Below are 8,625 nucleotides of genomic sequence, written 5' to 3' on the forward strand. Positions count from 1 at the left end.
AAGAAAATGTGGTATATATACACAATGGAATTCTATGCCTCCATCAGAAAGAATGACATTGCCCCATTTGTTAGGAAATGGAAAGACTTTGAAAAAATAATATTAAGTGAAGTAAGCTAAGCCCAAAGAATAATAAATCCCATGGTTTCCCTTATTTGCAATATCTAGTATATGCATGAGTCAAGCAGAAAAGCTCAGATAATGTGATGTTAGGAAAATTAACCCTTAGGTATGTATTTTAATGTTTTTTTCTTCCATGCATTTGTTTCTAAGGCATTTATAAGATTATTTCTTTGTTGCTTTGTATGTCCCTCCCCCACAGTATAACCCCTGCTTTCACTATATTTGATGTAATATAATTTGTGGAGTAGATGGGGAAAAACAAGTCGCTTAAGGATACAGGTGGACCTGTTGCAACAATGAGAAGTACAAGTTGTCATGTCGAAAACGAACTTTACAACTTTGGTGTGGGGGGGTTGGGTGGATCGTCTGGGGGAGGCTGGGAAGGGAAGTGAAGGGTAATCAAAGGAGGAGGCTACATTGCTTGATAAGGAATGTACTCATTATCTTGCCCATGTAATTGTAACCCCTCTGTACAGTATTTTCACAATAAAAAATAAATAATAATTAAAAAAATATGGATACAGGTGGACCCATTCCAACAGTGAGATGTACAAAATGCTATGTTGAAAAACAAACTTTACAACTTTGGCAGGGGGCGTGTGGGAGAGGGATGTAGTCATGAAGATGGGAGGGCAAGTATGGTAGGGGAAAAACAAAAGAGGAGGCAACAATGCTTGATAAGAAATGTAATCATTATCTTGCCCATGTAATTGTAACCCCTCTGTACAGTATGTTGACAAAAAATAAAAATTAAAAAAAAAGAAATGTACTTACTACCTTGCTCATGTAATTGTAACCCCTGTAAGCTATTATCACAATAAAAAAATTAATAAAAAATAAAGGTAAGGGAAAACTCAAGCCCCAGTATTGTGGGGATAGGAGAAAGAGAAATTTGTACTTTATTGCTTTATCGATTGGGCTTTCTAGAGGATTGTGCCTTTTTTTTTTTTTTGAGTCTGGTCGTGGGGCCTGAACTCTGGGCCTGGGCACTGTCCTTCAGCTCTTCAGTTCAAAACTAGCGCTCTACCACTTGAGCCACAGTGCCACTTCCGGCTTTATTCTTTTTATTTATGTGGTGTTGAGGAATTGAATCCAAGGTCTCTTGCATGCAAGGCAAGTGCTCTACCACTGACCCACCTTCCCAGCCCTGTGCCTTTTGTTAAATTTTTAAGAGAGCCATTTTTTTTGTGTCCATGCTCTGTACTATTTCTCTATTTCCCTATTCCATTATGTATTGATTTACTATTGGTGTCTATTATTTACTTCCTTCTCATCACTTTGGGGAGGCTTCATACTTTCTTTTCCTGGGTTCATAAGGTAGAAGTTTAGATATATTAACTTTCAGACATGTGCTTCAAATATAAACCATGGGAGCCATAGACTTTCCTATAAAGTTCTGTTGTGTCTCATCCCACACAGTTTTACATACTGTTCCATTTTGATTCAGCACCAAGTCATTTCCTGGTCAACTCCTTGCTTCCTACAGCTATGTGTTATTGACTAGCAGTAATTAATTTCCAGTTATTCTTCTTTCTGTAGAGTCTTCATTTTTTCCTGTCAGGCACTCTTCCTAAGCCATCTGCTATTGCATTTATAATTTATTTTACATATATTTAAGAAAGTGTCAATGGCTCATGCCTATAATCATAGGTACTCAGGAGGGTAAGATATAATGAACATAGTTTGAAGACATCCAGAGTATAAAAGTCTATGAGACTCTTATCGCCAGTTAACTAGTCAGAAGTGGAGGTATGGCTCAAGTGGCAGAGCATCAGCTTTGAACAAGAAAGACAAGGGAGAGAGCATGAGGCCCTGAATTCAAGCCCCGTTATTGGCACACACACACACACAACCCACACGAAGGACAGGGATGGTGCTGAAGGTTTAATTATTAAAATGGTTATTCAATTCGAATGGAATATTATTGAGAATTTGCTGGATAATAAACACCTGCCTATCAGGTACACTTTTGAAAAGTCCAAGAAAAATGTTATGAAAACTATCTGATGATTAATTCTGAACTTTCAGTTCTTGCCTTTAGAATTTTATACATGTCTCTTGCAACTATGTGGGTAGTTTTTGATAATAAGACCATATAATAGTTTACCAAACAACTCTAATAACCACTAATCTAAGACATTTATAACACACTGGCATAATTGTCATTTAGATATGGTTGTGAACCAGGCACTATGCTGTATCTTTCCTGTCTTCTCATATTTAAATTGAATGATACCCTTACAGTAAATAATACTGTCTTTAATACTTTGTACTTGAAGATGTACAGTCATATGTACAGACATGCATACCCCAAACAGCTCATCAAAAATGGGTCCAGGTGTCTGGGAAGGTAGCTCAGTGTTAGAGCACTTGCCTTGCATGCATGAGGCCCTGGGTTTGATTCCCCAGCACCACATAAGCAAAAACAAAAAAAGCCACAAGTGGCGCTGTGGCTCAAGTGGTAGAGCATTAGCCTTGAGCTGAAGAGCTGAAGGACAATGCCCAGGCCCAGAGTTCAGGCCCCACAACCAGACCCTCCCACCCCAAAATGGGCTCAGGTCCTGAGTTCAAGCCCCATGGATGAAAAAAATAAAATGAAGATACATTCCAATTTGTACTCTGGACATCCATTCACTTTCAGTAATAGAGCCCACTTTGTTTTGGGGTAACTGGAAGTCAAATACATATAAAACTCCCAATGGAATGGGCATCACAGTAATTGAAACATTTTCCTCCAGCCACATGGTCTCTATTGCCCAACAAAACAAATGATGCAAAGAAATCCAAGGATTTCTGACAATCTTCACTTTGACAACAGGAATAAGCAGCACTTCCATATCCCTGATGTTTCTTCACTGCATATAAATCCCATAGTTTACCAGTTTGATGTTTTTAATTTCCTGAAGAACAGACTGAAGAATTCATTCTTGAGAGGAAATTTCCATATCTCCACATTAATAATCATAAGAATTCAGGAGCAATGTCACCCAGAGCACTCAGAAGATTGTTCTGTTCTCTCAAAGAGACAGGCTGTTAATGAACTGATAAACAGAACCTTGAAAAAATTTGTCTGGCATAATATTTGTCATTTAGACATGTTTTCAGTATGATGGCTTTAATAATGTACCTCCTAAGCCTTTATTGTGATATTAAATAGACCAGGAAAGTTCTGGTGAAACAGAACCAGCTACATACCGGTACAGATTTCCCCTCTAAGAGTAAACTCCTGGATTCTGACCTGTCAAGTCAAGCAGGAACCTGTGTTCAGAAGGCCCCGTGCTCACTTTAAAATTTAGTTGTCATCTTCATTTTATCTCAACTTGTTTTTTTTGTAACTTAAGGTAGAAGGAACAATGAAACATGTGGGTGAGCAGATATACACCCCACAAGCCTGTCCACTGTTCCTTGTCACCTATTTGCATGTGGTGTTTGGGATGCTCCATGAATGCACTAGATTCCAGAAGGTCTACCATACATGGTAATTTTTGTTTTCTCACAGGAATAAGGTGCACCTGAATGAGAAGTCAGCAAGGCTGACAGCCTCAAGAAGTCACCAGCTCATGTTCTCTCTTTGACCTAGAATTTGTTTCAATTATAAGAACTTGTCAATGGTTCTAGGATATGTGATGACCAAAGAATCCAGTCACATCCTCTTTCACTAACATCATTTCCCTGTACTAATAATCTATTCACAGAGTAACAAATGCCATAAAGGGGAGATACATTTCAGCCCAGTTTCCTTTCCTTCCAGTCTTACTTTCCTCCTCCCTTCCTTATCAATAGGCAGTCTTGAGAGAATGTGTGCATATTACAAAGTGAAATAAAACAGATCAGTTAAATTTGTTTATTTTCTACTTTTCAAGTAAAAAAATATGAGCAAGTCATGTCCTGGTGGCTCACTCTTGTAATCTTAACTACTCAGGAGGCTGAGATATGAGGATTTCGGTTCGAGACAAGCCTGGGAAGAAAGGTTTCTGAGACTTTTATCTCCTATTAACCAACAAAAAGCCAGAAGTGAAAGTGTGGCTCATTTGGTGGTGAGCCAGCCTTATGCAAAGAAGCCAAGTTCAAGTCCTGGTAGCAGCACCAGAAAACAAAAAACACGAAACTCCCCTCCCTCAAGCCCCCATAAAAACTCACATATATATGAGTTGCAAAATCAAAATTGTATAATTTCTTATTTTGCATCTCAAGTAAATGTTTTTATTTTTTTTTTATTAAGGCTGCCATCATACACTATAAAGATTAGGTGTAAAAACTTAGGCTAATTTAACATTTTAATCTCTCTTTATGACAATGAAATTCATTGCATATGTTAAGTCATGGTAAATTAGGAGAAGCTGAAGAAGGACAAGGTCCAGATTGCTTATCTCTGCTGCTCTGCCAGTGCCCTGTGCTTTCATTCTGCATGGGCCCTCACCAATTATGTAACTGGCCAGACTGAATGAACTTAGTCTCTGAAGCTCGTTTGCAATGTTTTTTCACTTTCCTTTCCATCTTGTCTCTTCTGTTGCATGCTTTCTCACCTCCTGTAAGTAACTTGCTTCAGCCTTATCCTGGAAGCAGACAGTGTCTGTTTGATCTCAAGAACAGGAATGATGCTGCACCCACGGCCACCCCATCTCATTTTTACCATTCATTCCAGTGGAGTAGAAGGTCCTGCTCTCTGTAGCCACCCCCCATTACAGACATGGCATTTGCTGCCTAAGTCTTCCTCATTAAGGAAAAGCCAGCTTCTATCTTTTGACCGTTTTTATTGTATTGTCTTTGTGGGGCTTTGTTTTCATTAAAGTTTAAAATTTTCTGATATGTGTGGTGAAATGTACATACTGCAAAAATGTTTTCTAATTTTGTCACTTTTGTCACTTGTCTTTTCCATTTTCCCCATGACATCTTTTTATGGATAGAGGTCTTTTTTCCACCTTTTTCTTTTATGATACTGAAGATTGAACTGAGTGCTTCAGGTATGTTAGTAGGTAAGTACTCTGCCACTGAGATACATCACCAGTCCCTCTTTTTATTTTGAAATGGTCTTGTTGAGTTGCACTGGCTCCCTTCAATATCAAGATCCTCAACCTTCAGAGTAGCTATGATTACAGACATGTGCTACCATGTCCAGCTTTTGTACTGATATGCCTAATTTTACATTTGTTTAATATTTCAGACCTGAACTTTGACTTATGCTTATTTTATTTGAACTTATGCTTATTTATAAAATTCTTTACTGCATTAACATAAAAAGATAATTCTTAAATTATTGTCTGAAAGTTTTTATTGTTTGGTCTTTGAAATCCATTCCTCTACCTTATTCTTATTTTAGTAATTTGCTTTTCCATAGGAATCTGAAGGTCAAATCTTAGAAAAATTCCTCTTGGAATTTGACTGTAATTGCTTTTCATCTATAAGTCAATAAACGAAGAACTGACATTTTAGAAATACTTTAAAAATTAAAAATATTGTTTTCCTATGTAATAATATTCATTTCCTTGGTAATTTAAAATAAAATTGTATAATCTTCACAATACTTCTTATATTTTCATTGATTTGAAAATGATGTCTAACTATGGTTGGTGGTTAGAAGATGATTGGCTTCTTTAATATTGGCTTAGGACTTAAAATTTTGAGTGTCACATCCTTTTGTGTTTTCTCTGTAGTGTACCCTCTGCAAGCGATGACAAATTGTTTCTTCTTTTACATCTTAAACGTCTAGTAAATATATTGACTTAAATAGGTGATAGTGAGTATCTTTATATCCTAAAAAGAATGTTTTCCACATTCTAGCGTAACAGATAGTATTTCATGTCTATCTAATCTATGAATTAATCTATCATCTATTGACCAATCATCTATTGACCAATCATTTATTTGTATTTACTCTGAATAAGTGTTAGCTGGTTTTCTGTCACTAAGATAAAACCACTCACAAAAAGAAAAGACTTAATTTAGTGTATAGTTTGAGAGGTTTCTGTCCATAGTCCCTTGATTCCATTGCTTTGGTTGAATTGCAGATCTGTGGGAAAAGGCAGAACTATTTAATAAATTGCACAGTAAAAAATCAGCAGGCCAATTAGTCATCCACAGACTAAATATGAAATGGGCTTCCTCCCTGACACCATGTAACTCCAAGCAGAATAAACACTTAAATATGAAACGTATGTCACGCACCTTTAGTAGGTAATGACAGGGAGTGTCATTTCTTCCTTTACTCATGTAGAAGGAAGCAAAGGGACAGGAAAGGTCTAAAGCCCTGGTGTCCCCTTGGGGGCTATGCCTTAACCATCTAACTTCACTCCACCAGGCTCCACCTTCTAAAGCATTCACTACTTCCAATAATGTCACAGGCTCCAGCCAAGACTCCAGCACATAACACTTTGAAGAACACCTAAAATCAAACCATAACAATGAGATTATGGCCAATTTATTTCATTCCTAACTTATATAATTTTTTTCCTTTGGTAATAGATCTTACATTGAATCTTTGTGAAAATAAATAATTATATTTAATTTCCGATTAAAATTATTTTCCAGTATCTTCATCCTTTTTCCTCCAGCCTTTTTATTAATACATATGTATTTATCTTTATAATTAATTAACATACACATACATACATGTCAGACATATATGTATGGTTTTATTTTTGCCAGTACTAGTGCTTAAACCTACAGGACTGATGCTCACTTGGCTTGCTTGCTCATGGCTGTTATTCTGCCATGTGAGCCATGCTTCCAGTGCAGCTTTTTGCTGGTTATTGGAGATGGAGTCTTTTTTTTTTTAGTGCTGGTCCTAGGGCTTGAACTCAGGGACTGGGTGCTCTCCTTGAGCTTCTTTGGTTCAAGGCTAGTTCATTACTACTTAAGCCACAGTAGTTTATTGGAGATAAGAGTCTCATGGATTTCCTGGTTGGCTTTGAATTGTGATCCCCAGATGTCAGCCTTCTAAGTAACTAGGATTACAGGAAGGAGCCACCAGCACTTGGCATGGTAATGGAGTCTTGCTAATTTCTCTACTCAGGCTGGCTTTGAATCTCGATCCTCGTGGTCTCATCTCAGCCTCCTGAGTAGATAGAATTATACATCTGAGCCAATGGTTTCCAGAAAACTAAATATATTTCATTGCTATTTTTATCCATACATATAGAAGATAAGGAATTTAGTGAACTATATTTTTTATAGTTCATTTTCCTTTTCCTCCTAAGTTTTGCTAGTTATTTCATGGCAATTTAGTCTGTATTAAAAGCACTTAAAGCTTTTCTTCAGCCATTGCTCCTATTTTTGCTTTAGGTTTATTACTAAAGTTTGATTTACTCCTTTCTGTCTGTTCTTTGGAGCTTTAATTTCTTCAGAAGGTGTTCCTGGCAGCTACTTCCAGAGATTTTTTTCTAGTTTTGTTTATTCTTGAAAAATAATTTGTTAGGTATAAATTGATGGTTATCAACATACATGTTCTTTCCTTAGTAACTTTTTGGACTTTTGAACATAAAGTTCTTTGTGTGTTCTGGTCCTTAGGTTTGAGCTCAGGGTCTGGATACTGTTCCTGAGCTTTTTGCTCAATGCTAGCACTCTACCACTTGAGTTATACCTCTACTTTCTGGCCTTTTGGTAGTTAATTGGAGATTAGAATTTCATGGCCTTTCCTACCTGGGTCAGGTTTGAACTATCATCCTCAGGTCCAAATAGCAAAGATCATGAATGTAAGCCACTGAGACCCCTGCTCCAAAAACTTCAAGAGGTAAGTTGAATATTTTGCTTGTGGTCCAAATAATTTTTCATTATCATTGAGGCACAATAACATAACCACTACAATATGTCGATGGTATTGTCTTTACTCTTGTACTTTAAATGTTGGCTAAAATATTATCTTTTGCCTTGAAAACAATCTCTAAATAGCTTTTTCTATTTGATTGCTTAATTTTAAAACAATTTTAGAAATAGGGCAAAGGGGAAAGCTGCTGAAGTTTTCATTTGCAAATCTTTTTTTTTTTTTGCTAGTCAATCTTCAGTTTTATTGATACATGGAAGCAGTAAAACAACTCTGCCAGTGACATGACAGTTCTTTCTAAGAAAGAGGCAGTTTCCAGAGTGGTGCAAATCTGAAGTGTCCTTAAACTCTGGTTGGAGAGACATGATGTCTACCAATAAGGAGATGCATTACAGTGCATTACCCGGCTTATACATGCGGGCAAGGCTTCTTTTCCAATGCCAGGTTGGAGAGCCAATAAAGCTTTGCAAATGTGCTGGGAGTCACTATTTCTGCCTCTGTAAAGCTGTTTATCAGCAGCGTTTGAACACATATCCTCATATTATGAGGTAGCATAGCAGTTCTGGAATTAGAACAGTGAGCTGTATCATTGTCTGCTTAATCTGAACACATGTCTGCTGTCAGCAGCATTGCCAGGATGTACAATGAAAGATGGATATTTTGGGGAAAGCAGCTTATGCACATATCCCCTTCTTCCTTGCCCCTGCCTCCCTTGCTTCCTGATTACCCCTTGGACTGGCCCT

Source organism: Dipodomys ordii, unplaced genomic scaffold (assembly GCF_000151885.1).
Source record: "Dipodomys ordii isolate 6190 unplaced genomic scaffold, Dord_2.0 Scaffold172, whole genome shotgun sequence".
Lineage (NCBI taxonomy): Eukaryota > Metazoa > Chordata > Mammalia > Rodentia > Heteromyidae > Dipodomys > Dipodomys ordii.